Genomic DNA, 21,976 nt, shown 5'->3' on the forward strand with positions numbered 1-21,976 from the left:
CCGCATGGAGGCTCCCCTCTCATGACCCGACCACCTCCAAAGGCCCTGCCTCCTAATGCCGTCACTTGGGGATCAGGTTCCAGCTCGAGAACTTGGCGGGCACAAACCTTCAGTCCCTGGCAGATGGCTCTGAGTGAGAAAACCACTTGGTGTCCAGTGTGCGCCAGCATTTGGCAACTACAGACAGAACAGCGGTCAGCCCCGGGCATCGGGGGGACGATGCCTGACCTCCTGTTCCCTGCCCTGCTTCTGCACTGTCTCACGTTTTTAGAGCAAGAATGTCATACTCCCAACTACTTTACAAAATCTCATTAGGGCTCGAGAGCTGGGGTGTTTTTACTTTAAATTTCTTTTTTTTAAGACTTTATTTGTCAGAGAGAGAGGAGAGAGAGAGCAAGCACAAGCAGGGGGGACTGCAGGCAGAGGCAGAGGGAGAAGCAGGCTTCCTGAGGAGCAGGGAGCCCGATATGGGGCTCAATCCCAGGACCCCGGGACTATGACCTGAGCCGAAGGCAGACGCTTAACCCACTGAGCCACCCACGCGTCCCTGGGGTGTTTTTACTTTAAATGTTTATTTGAGCTGAAGAACTGGGCCGATGGGTTACAACAGCCCATGGGTGGGTGTGACATCCCAGTGTCCCAGATTGAAGGGTGTGTCTTCGGAGTTTTTCCCAATCCGCGCAGACCTGATTTTGGAAGCTAGCCAGAGAACGCGCCTTTAAGCAGTGTCCCTGTGGGCATGCCTCCACTGCTCTCTTCATTGGCTGGAGGCCCAGGTGGTCAGCCGTCGGGGAGACCTGCCTTTCGGTGGGAGGAGAGAATGGGATTTCTGCTTGGTTGGGCCTCTTGGTTGCTTAGGGCACAGTCCCTGCTTATGGAAGCGGTGGTTTTGCAGGTAGATGGCCTGGGTCAGAATCCTGATTCTGCTCTTTTCCTGCTGTGTGACTGGGTTGAACAAGCGGACGCGCACGGGGCCGTCAGGACGCCCAGTGACAGTGTGCATGCAGAGGCGGTTTGAACAGTTGTCACCCCGCATAGTTCTGCGAACTCCAGGTGTGTTAGAGCATCTTGACCGCTGTTCTGGAACTCAGGCTCCCCTCTGGGCAGTTGGGGCAGGTGGGCAGCAGGTGCACACGGCAGCCATCCAGCTACTAGGCAGCCTCCTCGAGGGGAGAGTAAGGCCCTCTGCAGGAGAGGGGACGGCTCACGGGGCTCAGACCCCGTGGTCGCCTGACCCCCCCAGGGCCTCCGCAGCATTCCCGTGGGGACTCCGTGCTCCTGAGAGGGACATGGGCAACAGCGAAGCGCACTTGTCTGAGAATACGTGTGTGGAAGTGGGAAGGACACCCAGGAGCTCGCTCAGGAGACTAGTGGTCCTGCCACCGGTCACCGGGCACAGCAGCCTGGCGCACGTCCCTGCACGGCAGCCCCTCCTGTCACCTGCAGCTGGTGGCCCACAGCAAGCAGGGGAGGGAGGCCCCCGGGGTTCCTGGGCCCTCGGCTTGCTCCACACCTGTCCAGCCCCTGGCCATCCTGCAGCAGCGGGAGGCCGGCGTCCAGCCCAGCTTCTCCTCCAGTCCCCCTGCCTCACCAGGCACTGTGCCACGAGGGACAGCAGGAGTCCTCCATGCAACTGTGTTCTTACCACCGGCATCACTGAGTACAGCAGGGCTTTGTATGCTGGCTCCCAGGTGCCGCGTGCTGTCAGCATGTCAGACCAAACCAGAGAGTTAGGGCACGGACAGAGCACCCCCCAGGCTCTCCCCGGCGCGGGCGCTTCACTGGGTTCTGTGCTCTGGGGGCTGCCTTCCGGCTGTGCGCTGCTTTCGTGGGGACATTCGGAAGAACAGGGTGGTGGCTTCCCGGCAGTTACATACCCCCCTGCCCGGGAGCAGGGAACCCCCCAGCTGGGCTTTCTGTGCGCCAGTCACTTGGCCTAAAGGCTCGGTAGAACTTTAAATAGTGATTTTTAGTTGAAATGATGAGGAACCAAGCAAGCTGATACAAATGAATTTTGAGATTCATGATCGTTGTCAAGCATTTCAGGTCTGAAACTGTATTTCATTTACAAATTCCTTTCCGGGTAGGAGTGTATTTGGGGATCAGTGACAAACAGGTGGCGCTGGGTCCTGGCCACAGCGTCAGGCTTCCTGGGAGGGGTGCGTGCGCAGGAGTGTCGGCTCCGGACACGATGCCCGGCTGCCCTACTTGGATAGCACGCTGACATTTGTCCACAGCACTCCTTTGTACCAGCCTGGGTGGAAGCTGCCGCTCTAGCAGCCGCCTCATGTTTCTCCCAGGGGCTTCAGTGCCGGGCGCACATCCTCCTCCCCATCACCCACCCCTGGACGGCAGCTGCAGGGGGGACACGCAGCCTGCCAACCAGTCTCAAGTGCAGAGACTTGGAAAAATAAGTGGGCGTCCTTGTTACCCTAGTGCACAGTTTCCCGAGGCAGCCGAGGGCTGGAGAGCTGGGTGACATCTGTGGGAGGCGTGGGATGTGGACCCTTGTGTCTGAGAGTGGCTGGTCATCTCCAGGCCCACCTCCCCAGGAGTGGTAGCATTCTCCCTGGACACCTGCTGCCGTGACACCCCCCTGTGCGCAGTCGTCCAGACCGGCCTGCGTCAGCACCACATGGTAATTACAAGCCGCACAAACAGCGGCTGGCGCTGAGAGTTTCCGAAGATGCTTCAAAGCACTTGAGATTTGGCCGCCGGTTTTCCTGAGCTCACACCTCGGCTGTTTACCTGTGTTTGGTTTGCATAGTAACCCATGTTCTCCACGTGTGCCGGTGTGGATTGGAAGGGCATCGTGTCAGCCATCTGCGACAGTGCCGGCGTCACCCCTGCAACCTCCACCCCCATGTCGTTTACCCCAGAGTGAGTCCAAGCAGCGAGCCTTCCCAGGAACGCAGTTTGGTTTCTGTTCCTTCCTGACTTGGTCGCGCATTCAAAGCTGCGGAGTGGGTTGAGTACTACCCCGCCCGCCTCCCACAGGTGCGTGGAGTGGAGCGGAGCGTACCCTTGGCCGTGTCCCCCGGAACAGCCTGGACGTGCCCAGGACTGGAGGACACTTCCCTGAGCTTGGGCCTCTCCCTGCTCCTTCCCGGGACCAGCAGAGACGCTCAGGAAGCTCATAACCTTTCCAAAGAAGGGCTGCCGGCAAGCGCCAGGAGCTCCATGTCTGAGCGGTCAGTGGGGGACACCCCGGGCACAGGGATGCGGTGTGGGTCATGCCACTGTCTGTAGGAGGGGCCCAAGGACGCCTTCCAGGGAGGCCTGTGAGTGCTCTGGCCCCTTTCCTCCCTGTTGCTCATCCTGCAGTGTGTTGCTGGCACCCGGAGGTTCTTCCCCAGTTCTAATGCCGCGCTAAATCTGGATAAACAGGCTGGTGAAATGGCGCGTTCCCAGTGGGTTGGCAGCGTCTCATTAACCTAATAAATGCAGTGAGACTTTGTAGGGAGAGCGTCCCACTGCTAGGACACGTGTGTCTATGAGTCCGGCAGCCAGAGGCTTGCAGCGGAGCGCCGAGCACGTCTTCCCTTCTGGAAACTCTGCGCTTCACTCTGCAGCCCTAGGGCAGCAGGGTTTTCCTGAGGCCCCGGCCGTCAGGAGCCAACAGTGTTTGTCGGGAACCGTGGGGGATAGTGATTAGCTGTGACGTGTCTGGGGCGTGGAGACGTCCGGACGAGCTCCAGGACGCCCTGTCCACCCTGGGGAGTGGCTGGCTTTGCTCCCGGGGGCCCTGACGTGGAACTGGCCACGCTGGTGACAGCAATGCACTCAGAGGCCACGTCAGCCACATCTGGTTTCAGATGCTGGGTCTGCCAGCTATTTGGTGATTTGGGGCCCAGAGACTTGGAGTTGGCGGCACTTCCCGGAGAGCAGAGCCACTGTGATCGTTAAATGCGTAATTTGCATGTTGCACCTGTCACTTGGCTTGGCCTTGGCGTGGCCCGCCTGACCCCTCACCCATGTGTGTGGGTGTGATGTCCGTGTCCTCTCATCAGTGTGTCTCAGTGGGGCCTCGTGCATGTGGGCAAGGCCCCCCGGAGCCCCCACCAGTGTGTCTGGACCTGGCCCCCGTGGTCTCTCTTCGCTCCCATGTTGACTCTGCCCTCTCTCACACCGCAGTGTTAACAAGCCCTCCCCATTAACTCGGGTCATCAGCACCCGACTCCGGGACGGTCTGGGGGGAGGGGTGTCCACCCCATGGGGCCAGGACAGCAGGTGAAGCTGGTATCAGGGCATCCGTTCCTGTGTGGGGCCAAGCTAGCTGGGGACAGTCAGAGTTCTGCGGAGCATGGCCCAGGACGGGAGGTGAGCAGGGAGAGCAGGATGGGGCCGGGGGGCTCATAGCAGGGAGACGGACCGAAGGAACAGGGAGCCCAGGGCTGGCTGTGCTGCCCCACCTGCCCCTCCCCCGGAGGCGTCTGTCCTGGAGGCTGGAGAGAGGCGCCACTCGCTGTGCAGCTCGTGGGGGATCGGCGGCCGCCGCAGGCCGAGCGCCTGGCCCATGGGGCCTTTCTCTGCGCCCCCGGCCTCAGGCTCCGCTGCCCCCCTCCCTCCCGGCACTTGCGCTTTATGAACTTTCTGACGTCTGACTCTCTGAGGTGCTACTTTATTTCTGGGTGTTTGTTGGTACCCCGTTTCCCGGATCAGGAGAGCGGCTGCCCCTCGTCATCATCACGGGCCATTCCGCTGTTCGAAGGGGTCAGCAGGGAAAACGGAGAACTAGTCTTTGGCGCTCTGCATAACGGTCCCAACACATCCGTCATGGCACGTTGCCCCGTGTCTGCTGGCTGTAATGAAGCCCACCAGCTGAGAATCAGTCTCCCCCCGCCCCCAGCTTCCCTGTCAGGTGTGCGAGAGAGGGAACGTGAGGTTCCCTAGGAGAGACTAGTCAGTCTGAAGAAAAGGTGCTACCTAGTTTTGAAAGATACCTTTTTTGTTGCTTCTCTGAGGACCCCACACAGAATTTCCGTCAACATAGTCTTCGCTCTGCTCTTGTACTATTTATTTGGGTATAAATCACTAATTTTCAGGCCCAGAGAAATAATCTAGAGGTTAGATTCCTGGGACATTTTCTTGTGCAATGTGCTCAAGTTAGCTTTGTTCCCCTTGCCTTTGACAAGTCGGCGTGGAGAGCGGGGGCCGCCCGCCCGGTGGGAGTGGGGGCAGCCCTCAGCCCAGGACGGCGCGGCCCGGGTCGGGAGCCTGCCCGGTGGGGCCTCCGTCCGGCAGAAACGCAGCCGCGGGGGCATCTTTATTTCAAAATACATGCAGCCAGGATCTAAACGTTCTCCATTTTACACAAAAAATATAAAGAGCGTAATAAGATTTATACCTATTTCAACGCCCCATACAGTTGGCGTAACCAGGAACAGGTTTGAGGCTTTGCTCTGGTTTGGCTCTGAGCCCAGAGAGAAATCTTGGGTATTTCTTTTCATCTCTGTGGCCATTGTCCTCCCCAGGAAGGGGGCTGGGAAGGACCCAGTGCTTTCCCTGTGCTCACCTCTTAAATGTCATCCCCACCCCACCCCCAGAGTAACAGTCGTTCATACCTCACAGTAGGGGAAACTGAGGCTCAGCTGGGGTCAGAATCCAGGCTGTGCTGTGCACCGTCTTGCCAGGGCCACCACAGCGGGCCTCCTGCCATGCCGCTGGGAGGGAAGGGGCTCTTGCCACCACGCACCGGAGCCCCCGAGGGCCACCGTCCCTCAGCCAGAGCACCACACGCCTGTGGCCCACGTCGTGCCCAGCGTGGAAACGGGACCCTAGAGGCATGGGAGTGGCTCTGCTTCAGCCCGGCCGTTCCTGTTCTCTCCCCCACGTGTCGAAGCACTCGGACACAGGGTGAGTGCGTCACTGTCCTCCGGGGGCCCAGAGTCCGGTGGAAAACAGGAGCGAAGTGGACCGTTGTGAACAGGGTGCCACAGCCTCTGGAGGAAGGCTCTGACCACAGGCCTGGACGTGTCCCAGAGGAGCCCCTGGGGTTCCAGTCTTGTGGCCGAGCCGATCAGGGGGGCCTGTAGCTGTGTGGGGGTGTGCAGGCACCCACGACCCACCCTGTGAACACAGAGGAGCCTGGGGACAAAGACAGGACATGGGGCATGTCTCAGGGGCCTGGAATTTGGCAGGTGTGTTGGGGGGCTGGCCGAGGCAGCTGGGGGTGGGCTGTGACCCAGTGTCTACGTTAGACACATCATTCTGGCCATGCCGTGGGCGGGGGTTGGGGGAGAGAGCTGGAGCACAGGAGTCACCGGCCACCGGAAAGCCGTTCCCAAGGAGAGAACCAGCCTGGCCTCGGAAAGCCTGCAGCAGTGTCTGCATACGGGACATGGCCCCCGGGCAAAGGTCAGTTCCAGGTGCCCCCTCACAGGACACATCAGGGGCACCTGCCGCCCTTCGTGGAGACCTTGGCTCAGCCATGGGGCTTCACGAGCTCGCAGGCCGGCGTCCCCACATGTCACAGACACAGGGTCCCCCGAGGGGTGTTTCTGCACCCACTGAGCAGCAAGAGGAGGGTCTTCTTTTCATGGTTTATCAGAAAGGCAGCCATCTGGACGCCTGGCAGGGAGCAGGATTGTTGCTCGGGCTCTCGGCACCTCCGGGGGCACCGCTGTCTCCTAGGACGATGGGCTATTTTAGAGCCGGTCCTCCAAGGCCAGCAGCTCCTCCAGCCTCTTTGGGGATTAAGGACTTGGAAAGCCTTAGCCAGCAACATGATGCTCAGGGCAATCCTCCGGAGCCCCTTCCCGCGGAGGGTAATGACCGCTTCTCAGGCCAGAAGCCAGATGACAGAAGCCTCTAGAAGGAGCTGTCCAGAGGCCCCAGGACCACCACCTCGGGGTCCCCTGGGATGTGCCCACGCTGCAGACTCCCTGCCGCGCCCTGAGGGCGGCTCAGACGTTGCCGGCTGCACAGGGTGTAGGGCACCAGGGGCTGGAGTGGCCACGCTGGGCAGATGGGGGCACTGAGGCCACCTTCCGTGTCAGGTGCCATGGAGGCGGCCCAAAGCAGTGACTTCATTTTGTCCCAGGACAGCGTGATAGCCCCAAAGGAAGGTACACCGGCCAGGAGAATCCTCCGGATGCTCCCACCGTCAAATCTCCCCTCCTCCTTCCTCCTGTGTCTGCCGAGGCCGCCTTCATTGGGAAGACCTCTGTCCCGGGTCACCTGATGTCACCTCAGCAGCCTCAGGCAGGAGACGGGGGGGAAGGGCACACCCTCCCACCTTCACTCATTATCTCCATTTCTGCAGCGCTGTTTTCCAGAGAGTGAGACGTGCGACTCTTGCCCACGGTCCTTTCCCTGAGAACGAGGGCTGGGGTTGGGGCCTGGGTGTTGTACATGTGGTCCCGGAGCCCTTGTGTGTCACAGCTGGGACCCATGAGCCTGGGACCTGGCCCCAAATACAGGGTGCCTGTCCATCCCTTGGAGGCCCCACCCCGCTAGCTGGCCGCACAGCCCTGCCCCCGGCCACGCTGTGTTGGGGTTGTCGTGCTGTTGTCAGCCTCTGAAAGGTCGGGGAGAGATGGTGTGCGCACTCTGGGGTCTGCGGTTCCGGGGTCAGTGCCCGGGCGGGGCCCGCTGAGCTGCATCCTGGCTGAGCCCCGTGACGCCCCGTTTTCAGCTCCCGGCAAAGCTGCTTATTGGATTAGTGGGCCCCCGGCCGGCCCCGCAGCGGGAGAAGGAGAGGCTGGTCCGGTGGGCGCCGTTGCAGGGAGGCCTGGTTTTGTCCGAGTTGGTCTCTGAGACTCGCAGGGTGCTGCTGGGTCGGAAGGTGGCACCCCGGAAGCGTGTGCTCCCCTTTTCGCTGAGCAGACCATCTTGGCAGCCCCGGCGCATCGGACGCAGGCAGCGTAGCTCTGCACGGAATCCCTCATTCTTACCCGCCGGCCAGAGGCTGACAGCCGCTCAGGCCGCTGGTCTCCTTCGCACGCACTTTCACGGGTCCGAAGATGCTGTCCAGCTACTCAGCCTGCCTTTTCTCGGGGGTGTGCGCTGCCCTGGTGGCCGTGGCCCTGGCCTATTACTTCTACTGGTGAGTTGGGCCTGGCGGGCTCTGGGCCGTCCCAGCCCCGCGGCTGCAGCACTGCCCCCTCCCGTTGCCCGTGTCCCGCGTGCTTGGGATGGGGACCTCGTGGTCGGCAGGGAAGTTGTGTCCAGAGCTCGGCCCAGGTGACCCCCACCACGCCAGGTAGGGTATCAGTGAATGCTTCTCTGTTTGGGACATGCCTGGAGAAGATTCAGGGGCCGCACACCTGTCACCAGCAGGTGCCCGGTGGCTTCGGGGAAGGAGCAACGCCTGATGGGGAGCGGAGTTCGCACCTGCCCGCTCCCCACCGTGTTCCCTCACCTCTGACCCCCCTGCCCGCCCGCCGCGGGGGCTGGGGGTCTACAGGGTGGTCCGTGAATGAAGTAGAAGGTGGTAGTACCCATTGGAGGACGCCAGCCTGCTGTACCCGTAAATGCTGAGCTGGTTTATGGCGAATCAGCAGCAGGACCCGCGCGCACACAGTTCTTGCTGGGAAGTGGGGAGTCCAGGAGCTGGTGCGGGCCACACGAGCCTGGGGTTCTCCAGCCCGACCCACATGACGATGTGATGGCGGATGGGTGTGTGTGCTCTGGGTCATCCGTTCCCAGCTGTAAAATGGGTACCGTGTCTGCCCTGTCTGCACGAGACAGTCTTCACCCAGGGCACCAGGTGATGGCAGCGAGCCTCATGGGGCTGGCGTTCCTCCCACAGGGTGGCTCTGGGGAAACCCAGAACCCCAGGTCTGGGGTAGCTTTATGTTTTAGAGCCAAGGGTGGGGTGATTTCTAGTGGAGAGACATCAGCTCTTCTGAAGGTTCTGTCCCGCATTAGTTTTGTTTTCTTCAGTACACACGCAGTCTGGTTGGGAATTCTCCTCTCTGGAAGCTTTCTCTCCTGTTGATCCGATTAACTCCTCTTCTGTTTCTGAGGAGGAGGCGGGAACATGGCCATCAGAGGGGGTAGGGCGTGTCCTTCAGGACCCAGTGGCCCTTTCCTGCCCACCAGGAGCTGGGAGCCCTTTCCTCCCAAACTCTGTATTGTTTTAGATATTTGCAGTTTAGATCTTATGTAAACAGCGTAGAACTTGCAAAGAGAATTACACAGAGATAAACACATGAGTCATTTAGGGGAAGAATTAGCCCAGGTGAGGGAAAGAAGGACTTTCCTCCCTTATTAAAGGAGTTCTGGGCCTTGGTGAGTGTGAGGTGTTTCCCCAGTCCCCATGGAGCCCCCCTGGGAGGAGCCATCACTGACTTTTATCATAAACTTCAGGACACTCTGGAGAGTGGGGGGACCACCAGCCCAGGTGTGGTGGCAGCGAAGACGCCCTCCCCCACGTCCCCGTAATGGATGGCGGCAGGAGGCCAGGAGGGGCGAGGCAGCTTGCGTGACTCGGAGGACTGGCCGCCTGCAGGCCACGGTGGGGAGTGGTGGCGCCGGCATCAGGCTTGACCCGCCCCACAGACCGCCCACCTCGCCAGGTCCCCACGCATGTCCCCGCCACTCAGCACTCCATCCACACGTGGACAGAAATCCAGATTGGAGAATGTTTTTGCGGCTTGTTGTGACCTGTCTGGAGGAGTCAGGCAGCCCTTGTCCCTCACGCTCGGAACTGGGAGAAAACGTTGGGGTTTTCCTTCTCTGGGTCCCGTTGCAGGCTGGCGAGCACTCAGCGGGCATGGCAGGAGGCCTCCCCGCCGTGGCCAGCCCCGACGGTCCACGGGAGGGGCCGTGAGAGGAGCATTTCGTTCTGTTCAGGAAGCCTCCAGCTTCGTGCATTTGTAAGCACTTGAAGGAGAAGGCTCATGGCCTCCGGTGGGGAGTTTTCAGCTGCAGATACTTTAAGTCTTGCTCCAAGATGCCATCAGAGACCTGCGTTTTTTCGATGGCTCTGCTGCACGGCCCGGCCCCCTCAGACGGCTGCAGCCGCCGCCTCCCCTCGACGTCACAGTTTTCAGGAGACAGGCCTTCTCGTCCGCTGCCTTCTTGGAGGCCAGGACTTTGTCCAGAGCGGGCTTCTCCGCGGGCCCAGGGGTGAGCCCGTCACTAGCAAGAGGGCTGGTCGCGGCCAGGGTGTGGCCGGGGGCGGGGGGGGGTGGTGGTGGTGGGGGTGGAGATCTCGCCGCCCCCTGCTGGAGCACCTCTTTGTGAAGGCAGTGTGGCGGAGCTGCGGGGTCACAGAAGACGCTGCGCGGAGCCCCTGGCCGGCTAGTGAGGTGCGTGGGAGCCCAGCAGGTCTGTCTGCAGAGTGGCACGTTGGGGCACAGCGGCCGCGGCGGGGCGGGGGGGGGCAGCCATACTTTTCTCAGAAAGCCTCACTTCACATTTGGGTGCAGGACCCCCAGGAGCCACGTGTGAGGTGTAGGGGACATGGGTTCCCGCTCCCACGCTCACACCTGCCGTCTCTTGCCAGCCACCATTCTGTGCAGCCACATCGCTGGCGTGCACCTGCTTTCAGACTTCACACCTTCCTGAGTCTCATGGTGAAATGCAAATGGACTTGTTTGTGCTGCTTTTTTTTTTAAATCTTTTTTTGTATTTATTTGACAGAGAGAGACACAGCGAGAGAGGAAACACGAGCAGGGGAGTGGCAGAGGGAGAAGCAGGCTTCCCGCTGAGCAGGGAGCCCAATGCGGGGCTCGATCCCAGGACCCTGGGATCATGACCTGAGCCGAAGGCAGACGCTTAACCTAGACTGAGCCACGCAGGCGCCCTTGTTTGTGCTTCTTTAAGTTGTTGAATGAAATCGGGGTAAAGGAGCCTGCCAACCCCCGATCACGGGGCACAACCTGGGAGCCCAGTAAAATCCACTTTGCGCCTTCCCACTGCCGAGGAGTGGCATCGTGTGCGGGAGGCTGAGAACCGGGAGGTGGTCTGGGAGCCAGGCGTGGCTGGCCTCATGGCCTCCAGGGAGAAATCAGGAAGAGCTGTGTTGCCCTCCTCTCGTATCTCGAATGTTTAACGAGGTCACTGGACTAAATCCCATTTGATATGGTGGCTTAGGCATTTTCCTCATTTTTAAAGAGTAAAGGTCCCTGCCGCTAAAAACTACCCTCGTAGGAGAAACATTTTAGCAGCTTGTCTGCAACGTATGAAGACGTCTGGCAGAGGCCTAGGGTGCTCTCACTTCTAGCGCACTGTCGGCGCCCCTGCGGGTCCGCTGCCAATGAGCACCTGCCTGCCCCCCCCATGGCTGGTTTGTTGATAAGGTCCCCCATTATCATATAGCTGAAGTATGGTTATCCCTCTGGGTTCTTTTTGGAAAGACAAACTAGCACCAAAGCCCTTATTTGAAATTATAGCCATAGCTGTTTTTAAGTTAGTGACTTCTAACTAGATGTGTGTGTGTGTGTGTGTGTGTGTGTAAAGAATTAAAATCTCACTGATGTTGACTGCCCGAGGGAAAGTAGGGGTCTGAATTCATGAAGCTTACGAGTTAGAGATACTAAAAGCTCCCGTGAACACACAATTTGAGAAAGTGATGGGTCAGACCGTTTCTTCTCGGTGGAGCTCTTGAGCATGAATCAGGTGTCTTCAGCATGGAAGGGAGCATGCGGGATTTCCCAAACTGATGTGACTGTGCGACCCTCTTGTAGCAAGTCATTTCTTAGGATTAGTGTCTGAATTGTGGGGTTTTACAGATGCTCAAAATGATTCAAGTATCTATTGTGCAGAAAATGGCACCCTTGTTTGCTGCCTTGGGAACCTGAATGCCCATTAAAAGTTGGTTTAGCAAGGACCTTTTAGACGTCAGTGTGTTTATGAGGTAGGGAGGGACCCTATAACTTTTCTTCTTGAGAAGTTGAAGATTTTTTTGAGAACACTGAAACAGAACCACCCTGTGGTACTGGTAGTAAAGGTTATCTTATCCTCAGTTTCAAATAAGAAACTGAAATTCAAAATGATCACGTCGCATGTGGAGGCCAAGGACCTGGGACAAGACTGGTTTCCTGAGCCCTGGGCCCAGTACGCTTCCTTCCAGCACCCACTCCTCCTTTTCAGTGGAGAACAACATGGTGGGTGTGGGGACTGGCGTGTTGGCTGACTTGACTTTCTCCAGATCATTCTCACTTGACTAAGTGACAAAGGGACTGTTTTCATCTTTAAAGATGGTATCTCATAATCAAAATTAACCCAGATGTTAAAATGTTTTTACATTTTTATTTCTCCAAAATATAATATGCCCTGGTTTCAAGGAAAGTGAGCTCCCACCTGTCTTCTACTCACACTGCTCTTCCTGCTTATGGGCCTGAATAGTTGGCATATGCTCTGTTCCTTGATTTACTAATTGTGCTCAGATCTCTGGCAGATGTTTACTGAGTAGCTACCACATGCCAGGCACTGTTCTAGATCTTTGGTTAGAGTCATTAATTTTTGCTGCTTGAAGGAGGAAGATCAAGTCCCATGTGAAACCAGCTGTAGAAACTCCTGCCCCACGTTAACGTGATCTGCATTTGGATCACAATTTCCCAGCATGGCATTTTTTATTACTTGAAAATATTAATTGCTTTGCTTTTTATTTTTGAGAAAGGAAACCTATTTCTCCCTTAATACCAAAAATCTTCTCTCCTTAATCATATTCTTTTTTAAAAAAGATTTTATTTGAGAGAGAGCATGAGAGAGAGAAACAAGCAGAGTGGGGGGAGGGTCAGAGGGAGAAGCAGACTCCCCGCTGAGCAGGGAGCCCCATGCGGGACTCGATTCCAGGACCCTGAGATCATGACCTGAGCCAAAGGCAGACGTTCCACTGACTGAGCCACCCAGGTGCCCCCCTTAGTCATATTTTTTGTTGAAGAAATTCGTCTTGAAAGATTTCCCATTCTGGTTTGGAGCAGTTTCTTCCTGGGCCATTCACAAGGTGGTTATCCTGGCGTTTCCTTTCATTGCATAACTGGGTGAGTTCTTTCTCTTAAATCTTGTGCCTTTCTCTTTGTTAGATTCCTTTTCGTTTTGCTGGACTACATCCTCAAGTGACCTTTTCACAAAGGATGAGCAGAGTCACATTTTCTGAAAACTGGCTTATCTCAAGACTGCTGTAATTTCTGTCTTCATTCTTGTGTCTCTCTGGTTCTTTTTTTTTTTTTAAGATTTTATTTATTTATTTGACAGAGAGAGACACAGCCACAGAGGGAACACAAGCAGGGGGAGTGGGAGAGGGAGAAGCAGGCTTCCCGCGGAGCAGGGAGCCCGATGCGGGGCTCGATCCCAGGACCCTGCGACCATGACCTGAGCCGGCAGAAACTTAACGACTGAGCCACCCAGGTGCCCCTTGTGTCTCTCTGGTTCTGATAGAGAAGAAATGGGGTTCAGAGAGAGGAGGATTTAATACAGGACCTAATTACAAAGGTGCAGGCAGAGATTGGGGAAAGTGGCAGGAAGGTGAAAACTGGACGCAGTGGTGTGCGAGTCTCCCCAGCACAGACCCTTTCCGCTTTGCCTTCTGGGGAATGGTGACAGCAGGAAGGAAGAAGGGGCAGGGTGTGCCCCCCCCCCGCCCTGGTGCTGGCCGTGCCCAGGCCCCGCTGCCCAAGGCCATGAGAGCTCAGGCACATTGCTCTGTGTGCCTCCTGCATCGGTGACCGCCGGCGCCCCGGGGTAGCGGGACACGGGCCTTCGTGGAGGACCGCCTCCATTCACCTTCTACTTACTGTGTTTCATAGGTCTGATGGATGTTTTTGGAGACTGTACTATAAACCGTATATATCTGAGATGTTCTGAGTTTATGCTCAGACAGGAAGCTCAAATAAGAGTCAGCTGCAGAGTGACAGGTGCCCTTCTCTAAACTGCGCCTGTGTCCGGGACGGGAAGGGACACGTGGGGGCTCTCCCACAGCTCTGAGGGGAGTGGAGGACGGCCATTTGAAACCCACTTTGCTTATCTCATTTTGAATCCCTACCACTCTTAAATCTAGTTTTTAATCACGATGCCTCTTTCATAGCTAATGTGACATTTTTTATCTTTGTAAATGGCTTTGTTCATCCTTTAAGGTTTGCATTCTTACATAGTAAACACTGTTAAATACCCATGTATTCTGGAGTTTGTACTGAAAAGCTTTCCCAGAACTCTCCCCAGGCACCCCTGCACCACCTGGTAGGGATGGGATGAGGTCACAAAGCAGGGGAGGAGGGGGACCCCCCGGCAGCTCTGGGATACCACACTCTCCCTGGCCCTCGCCAGGTCTGCTGTTCTAGCTGAGCTCTTTTTCCCAAACCCCACATCTGCCCCAGGGAACCCTCAGGGAACCAAGGGGTCGTTTCTGCATCTTGCCTTAGATTTCCTGTCAGTTGGCTGTCCTGTGACCTCAGATCTCTGGTGGGCCAAGAAAAGCTATGAACGTGCAGTTTGTCAGCTTTCTTCTTGTCGTCAGGGTGGGAGTGATGAGCTCTCTGCATCCCAGGGAAAACCAGAGCTCCCATATAATTTTTTAAATTGTGAAATATATTGTACTTGTAGGAAAGTGCATTAACAACCAATTTACTGAATAATTCTAGAGCAAACCCTTGTCTGTTTCTCTAAAAGTAGAATGCCATTATTATAATGGGTAGTTCATTGTCACAAAATTACAAGTCAACTTAGCTGTGACTGTGTGTGTGTGAGCACGTGTTCATGCATGTGTGTGTGCATACATGTGCATATGTGTACATGTGCGCACATGAGAGCACAGTGCATGTGTGTATGAGCACGTGTGTGCATGCATTATGAGTGTGCATTGTGCGCGTATGCGTATGAGAGCACGTGTGCACATGCATGCGTGTGTGCATGAGTGTGCATGCACGCATGTGTGAGAGCACATGTACATCACATGTGCACGCGTGCCTGCATGCATGAGAGTGGCACACGTGGTTATGTGCATGTATGAGAGCATGTGTGTGCACGTGTGTGCCTTTGTGTACGAGCATTGTGCACGAGAGCATGAGAGCGTGTGCGCATGCATGTATGAGAGCATTGTGCACACCTGTGCACGTGTGTGCCTTTGTGTATGAGAGTGTGTACATGTGTGCACATGCACATATGAGAGCCTGTGTGTGCATGCACGCATGTTTGGGAACTCGGTTGCCACAATCTGCCCCTGCTGGAGAGCATTCTTCTGCTCTGGCACCACCAGCTGCCTTGGTATGAGGAGCGCCTACTGCGTCCTGCAGGCCCAGGGACTTGTCACAGATCTAGTGTGTAGTCACCAGGCTGTGGGAGCTTCTCACGTCCCTCCCACCACGAACATCACTGCTGCAGCCAGCAAAACCATCTGAACCACCTCAGAGGGACAAACGACGCTGGAGCTTGCAGAGCTGGGGTAGATGGGGTGCAGTGGGGGCCCGGAGGTCCTCCGGCAGCTGCCCCCCCCACCCCCGCTGTGCACGCTCAGCTCTGGCCTCCCCCACCTGCCAGCCTTCCACAGACGTGACGGTGGGAACAGACCCGGCAGCCACCACCGGGGGGTGACAGCCCTACCGTCCTTGTCCTTGGTCCGTGGTTCCCATTCTCTTCTCAGATGGCACCTGCTGGGACGAGTGTCACCTCACTGGGGGTTGGCCTGGGGCCGGGGGCCCTTTGATCCATGTGGGCTCTTCTGGAAGCCTCTTGCCTGGAGGGTCTCCAATGAGTCCAGAGACATTGGCGGCTCCCTTTTCTCTGAGCCCCAAGCCACTTCTCCTGCGAGCTTTGTGCACCTGCTCCCCAGAGACCGCGGCCTGCCCGCATCGGGCTGGAGATTGAGGCTCTCGGAGGAGACCGTTGGGTGGACGCACTCCAGAGCCTCTGGTCCCATTGTTCTTCCAGGAACCTTTTCATAGACGTGGCATGATGGGGTGTGAGAGGTTCAAGATGAAGAAGCCGTGCTGCTGGTCACAAATGTACGTACAGGTGGCACGCGTCAACTGTGTAGCAAACCGGGACGGAGCACTGACGTAGTCTATGCAGACCTGCGCAAGTAATAGTAACAGAAATGGCGGTGGGGAGCCAGGAGTTAAATCCTGCCACTCTGTCCTCTCTGCCTCTTGCAGAGGGGAGCTGCCTGCGTGGTCTCAGGCCTCGGAGGACCAGCGGCTTCTCCTGTCCACACCGTGGGTCTTCTGGCTCCCAAGAAGGCTTGGACACCCTTCCTCGCTCGAAGAGGGCCAAGGGCAAAGGGCGTTGCCAGAGGGATCTGTCTCTTAGGGAAGCAGACGACTTCCTGGAAGTCCCTGCGGACTTCTTCCCTGTGTCCCACTGCCTGGAATGGGGTCCCACGCGCATCCCCAGACCAGCCGTTCCAAGCGGGGGTGGGGTTCCTTTAGGGCTTCGATCTGGGGGTGGGGTGTCCTCTCAGGGTTCGATTCCCACCTGGCGTCGTGTGGTGGGGGAGCCCACAGAGGCTGCATGTTACTCGTGGGGCCTGAGGGGAGGTTTTTGTATGTCATTTAATTGGATCTTTTTTCCCATTGGTTGAGAAAATATAGGATGCTAAGATTCTCATGAGCCCGGTAATGGCGTTAAGTCAGTTTTGTGTTCTGTTCATTGTAACAGCATTAAATGCGATAGGAAGACAAATGTGCCCAAGTACAAACACAACAGGAAGTCGGTGCACATGTGAGGCGGGTTGTCCACCAAGCGGGTCCAGGTGGTGGGTGTGGGGTGTGCAGGCGCCAGCCCTGCTCTCCTTCGCGGGTCTGCCTGTCGGCTCGGAGGCCAGGGCCTCACCCTGCGTCACCGAGGCTCTGTAGTAGCTGGGATATCATGTAGGCTACTCCCTGGCTCTTTCTCACGGTTTCTCGGCTTCTCTTTCCTGTTTGCTTTTTCATATGAGCTGTAGGATCTCAGTGTCTGGTTCCAGGTGAGGGTGGGGACCTGTTGGTATTTTAATTAGGATTCAGTTGCATTTATAAAGGATCTTAGAAAGACTGGTTCGTGTGTCATTCGTGTATCATTATCTGACCAACCACCCTAGATGTAGTGCTCATAGCAACCAACGCCTTATTGGCTCACGATTCTGTGGCTCAGCAATCTGGGCTGGGCCCCGCGGGGAGGTCCCCGCTGCTGGTCTCCACCTGGGTCATTCGTGTGGCTGCAGTTGGCTGGTCTGCACCTGGGCCTATAAATCCATAGCCGTGGGGCCCACCTTCCACCTTCCACCCTCACTTAGTGGGGAAGCCTCTGTGGGGGGAGCCCTGAAGCCAGCCTGGGTTGCTCCAGGGTCTCAGATGACCCCGTGGGGCCAGGGTCCTGGAACCACTAAGTCAGAAATAACTACACCTCTCTGTTGTTGTGCCTTCAGTGGCTTCAGTCAGACCTCATGATCGGATGTTCCGAGAATGTGGATCTCTGTCCATTGTGTTTCCTCTCTCCACCACTCTGCACCTGTTCCTGGTCATGGTAGTGCTTCGGTTACAGCGGCTTCTCTTGGGTCTACAGGATACAGACCTGTCATCTGCAAATAGTGATGATTTTACTCCTCCTCGTAGATTTTTAGAGTTCTTGGTGGTTCCAAATACTGATGAGGTTGGACTGGCAACAGATGATTATTAGCAAAGTGATATGTCCTGTTTTTCGGCCGATAGAAGGATGAGGTGGTCCCTGTAAATGAATTTACCCAGGGACTAAAGGTAGCCCCTTAAAGCCTCAAAAAGAGGATTGTGTTTGTCTAATCTGAAATTTTAGCTGGACTCGTGAAAATACCTTTGCTGCTTCCTGGCCTCGTTAAGTAACCTGCTGAAGGGATATAGCCCTTTCTCTCGGCATCGTGGCGAGCTCGGCATGGACAGCAGTGGCAGCATCGTGTCTTCACTCGTGATGTCATCGAGGTGCCACAGGGTGTGCACCCCGCTCCTGGCGCCGGCCACCCTCTGAGGCGGTGCCTCCCAGGCCGTGGGCTGGCTCTGCCCCGCCGTGTCGCTGTCAGCAGGATGTGTGCCGCCAGCGCCCCTGGGGTCCCAGCTCACATCAGATCGGCCGTGGGCTGGGGAACCACCCAGATACGCTCGTCCAGGCCGTGTCTACAGCAAGAGCCAGGAGGAGCCGGTCAAGCAGCTAGAGAGTCCTACCGTGAGTGAGGTGTGTTTGCTTCTGGAGTGCCCGGGCTGGCTGCTCAGGCAGCATGAGGCTTGGTCCTGGTTCTGCATCACGTTGCCACCTGCATTGTGTTAGGTAGTTGAGGACTATTTGAGAGAGGCCATGCTCTCTCTCTCCCCCCCTCTCCTCTTTGTTTTCAGCAGTCCATCCTGTTGATAGAGCGTGTCCTCCGGGGCTGCCTGACTCGGAGAACTCTCCACATGCAGACGGAACACCGGGGCTCACGCCTGGTAAAGCCCCTGTGTAGCCAGCCCGGCCTTCCTGTTGTGCCTGGGAGCAGGCCGGGGCCGCTCTGCGCGCCGCACGGGGCGGCGCTCGCCTGTGGGGTGGGAGAGCGGACGGGCAAGGAGGAAGGGAGGAAGCTGGCGGCCACCTCTTAGTTGTGCTTCACGATGGGCTCCGAGTGCGGGTGACCGAAATCCACCTGGAACGCAGCGGTTCTTAGCCCGTCATTCAGACCACGCATCGAACGTCAGAAGCGATGCATTTCTGGCGTATTTAATGTCTTCTGCCATCACCAGCCCCCATCTGCCCGAGGTTACACCCGCCCTCAGACAGGCCAGCTGAGGCCGCCGGGCTCTGAGCCCGGCTGGATGGGGCGGCAGGCGGAGTGGCCGGCCGCGGCGGCGCCTCCTCCCGGGCTCTCAGGGGCCGGGGCTGCGGGTCCCCTGCAGAGACGAGCGCAGCGCCACGCTGGAGGCATGGCTGCGGGGCCACTTGATGCCATCGCAGGGTCCCGTGCTGCTTCCCCGCCGTGACGGGGACACCCTGTGGGGGAGGGGGGCAGAGGCTCAAAAGGCGCTGAGTCCACGCATCAATGAAATGGCAGCCCGTCCGCACACGGTCACCAGCCACCACTGAGGGTGTAGAGGATGGTGGACCTTGGTTTCTGTTCCCGTGCAAAGGCTTTGTTGGAAATATGGGGGTTTCCGCCAAGACGGGGGGTGGGGGGCGCCTGGGAGGATATCTGAAGGTCAGACCACCGGACCGGCTAGTGCATGATGAAGAGGGACAATGGGACCAGTGCTGGGGAGAGAGGGTCCGCGGGCATCTGGTGACGGGTCTGCCCCTGAGCTCGGGCAGGCTGGGCCGCGGTTCACCGGCAGGCCCTGGGGCCGGCCCTGGGCGGCAGCGCCGAGCTTACAGCAGGACGTGGGAGTGGGCCTGCACGCTTCTCGAATTACAGGACTGGGAATGAGGCCTGCATATTTGTAAGAGGTGGATCCCTGCACTGGGGCAGCCGGGTCAAAGGGCCACAGGCCAGGCGGCTTCAGCAACAGACGTTTATTCCCACAGCCTGGAGGCTGACGTGGGAGATCAAGGGCTTGGCAGGGTTGGTTCCTTCAGAGGGCTGTGGGGGAAGAACCTGTTTGCAGATGAGGTGTCTGCCTGTGTCTTCACATGGCCTCCCTCTGAGGGAGGCTGTGTCCTAGCCTCTCTCCTGGGGACCCGGGCGGATTGCGTTACGGCCCGCCCCGATGACTTCATCTAATGCCATCGCCTCTTTAAGGACCCGGCCCCCACATACAGCCGCATATTCTCAGGTGCTGGTGGTTAGGACCCCAACAGCTTTTGGGGGACTCCGTTCAGCCATAACGAGAGGTGCCCCCGTGGGGTCTGAGTGTGGTCAGGTCCCTCTCATGACGGTGCTGAGCTGCTCCCCGGTGCTTCTTCGCTTCCCCTCGTGGCCCTGAGCCACAGCTCGGCAGCGGGAACCGCGGGCTCGGAATCAGCAGCAGAAGGCCCGGGAGGGACAGGGTGTCAGAACCACGGAAGGTCCCGCTTCTTGGGGGGCTGGAGGCCCGGGGCCGGCGTCCCTGCCGTGGCCGGCAGCACCGAAGCTCGCACGTGAGGCCGCCTTGCTGCTCTGTGAACAATTTCAGCTCAGCCTCGCCAAGCCACCTGTCTCACTGCCCCTGTCGATCGGCCAGTAGTCAGTTCTGGGCCTTCTGGCCCGGGGGGCTGGCTCCACACTGTACCCCCACTTTGAGGAGGCTGAGCATGCAGCTCGTCCCCTGCCCCCTGCAGCTCGCCCAGGGGCACAAACTCAGGAGGCAGCCACCTCACCGTCAGGATCAAGTTGTGCAGATGCAGGCTTCTGGAACAACCTAGACCTGTTATCTAATGAAAGGACTTAGAGACAGGCCGGGCTTCCTCGCTGCCTCGGCGACGGCATCTGAGCATTAGTGAGAAGGTGCCGCGGGAGAGGGACAGGCTGGCTGTCCTGCCTCCAGGCTCCTCGTAAGCATTTGGTGTCTCCGGAGGCCCGGGCGCTGGGGGCCATCCCGATGTCCTTTAGGCAGGGTGAAGGGCTGCGTGCTGGGCCTTCTCTCCGTGTGTCTAGTGCTCCCGTCAGGGAGCAGCTTTGTGGCCGAGCGCTGGGCTCTGGCTTCCCTGTCCTGAGCGGCAGTTCTTGAAGCCACTGGGCCTCAGTTTCTTCATCTGTAACATGGAGGTCTAGACTCCAAGAACCCACCTTATGGGATTTATTATCACTTCATAGTCATCAGGAACCTGCAAATGAAGATCGCCGTGTGATACTGTGACACCCTGGGTTGGGCTCGGGGGCTCTGACCTCCGGAAAGTGAGGTATGCTGTCGGGAAACGGATACGAGTGAAACCCGCATGGGCACAGTGTAGCATCGTCTGTAGGAGCTCAGATGATCGCGCCCCAGCGCTGCGGATCCTAATCCTGGGGCGTCACCCAGAGCTCCCGACGCCCCGAGCACGGTTGGGCGTGAGCAGAGACGACACGCAGACGGAGGTGATCAGGACGGAGCATCACCAAGTACTTCGCTTGCAGGGGGAGCCGCTTAGCTTGCGGCCCTGCAGCAGAAACGCAAGCTTGGGTGTTTGTACGGATTTCTGTTAGAGATTCTTAGACCCTGAAGCATCATCTGCTACATTACAATAAGGTCCTGCAGAGGACCTCAAGGGGAGGTGCAATGAAGTGCGTTTCCTGACTTTACGGAAGAGCTCGGCGCTGTGTGTTTTGAACACAGACGGTGGTGGTGGTGGCGGCGGCCGGCGGGCACCGCGAGCATCAGACCCCGTGGGCTGCCTTTGCAAGAATGGAGTTCTGTTTAAAAAGTAAAACTGGACAGAGTGCCGGACTGTGTACAAACGTGCAGAGCCTGACTTAATCTTGTCTGGTCGGAGTTAAGCCGTTTTTAAGCGCTCTCGGCAGCCTGAGTTGCGCCTCCCCCACCGCACTCCTGCTGTGCCCATCGAGGCCGGGGAGAAGGTGGGGGCGTGCGGGCCGAGTGGGGCAGCATCCAAGCAGACGGTCAGCACTGGGTGCTTTCGTGGGGTGGGCATGTGGGAGGACCCCTGAGCCACCGTGGCTGATGTTCCTTAGAATGGAGTCTGGCCCACAGGGAGCGATGGAGTCGTGCATTTGGACCCCACTTCTGGGGCGCCCGAGCCAGAGACTGACAGCCCAGGAGAGCCCAGGGCCACGCTCACCCTCGGGTCCCGGGAGCCCAGCAGACAGCATGTGGGACTGACCTAGGGTGACCTTGGAAGGACAAGGGCAGGTCGTGAACGTGAGTCACCAAGAAGGCTAGCTGTCGGAATGAAGCTCCAGGCCACATCCATCAGCCCCCGTCAGGGCCCCTGCTGAGCCCCGGGGTCTGGGGCAGGGAGGCCGGCTGGACCCCGGACGCCAGCATTCCAGACAGGAGTGTGCGGTGTTGGTGGTGAGGCCATGAGAGACGCGTGTCTAAGGGTGGGTGCAGCTCCGCAGGGATTCCTGGGGATGGACTTTTACATCAGAGACTCAGGCAGCCCAGAGACTGGCTACTTTATAACCTCGGGGTTGAAATGGATTCCAGAGTGAGAGCCTGCGTTCACACAGACTTGTGCTCGAGCATGCATGGTCACCAAACGCCAT

General features: G+C 57.9%; 1 protein-coding gene across 5 annotated transcripts in view; it reads left to right on the forward strand.

The window, feature by feature from the left end:
* AGPAT3 (1-acylglycerol-3-phosphate O-acyltransferase 3) overlaps positions 1-21,976 on the forward strand; it is an 87,516-nt gene that overhangs the window by 41,793 nt on the left and 23,747 nt on the right. The window contains exon 1 of one of the 5 annotated variants that reach the window (XM_025863384.2): positions 10,255-10,275. The exons of the other annotated variants lie outside the window; for them this stretch is intronic. The gene's annotated coding sequence lies outside the window, so the exon portion shown is untranslated. Of the gene's footprint in view, positions 1-10,254; positions 10,276-21,976 lie in introns of those variants that run through there. 5 annotated transcript variants of the gene reach the window in all.

The sequence above is a fragment of the Callorhinus ursinus genome, unplaced genomic scaffold (assembly GCF_003265705.2).
Source record: "Callorhinus ursinus isolate GAN/ISIS: 27379988/994484 unplaced genomic scaffold, GSC_fseal_2.0 scaffold75, whole genome shotgun sequence".
Classification (NCBI taxonomy): Eukaryota; Metazoa; Chordata; class Mammalia; order Carnivora; family Otariidae; genus Callorhinus; species Callorhinus ursinus.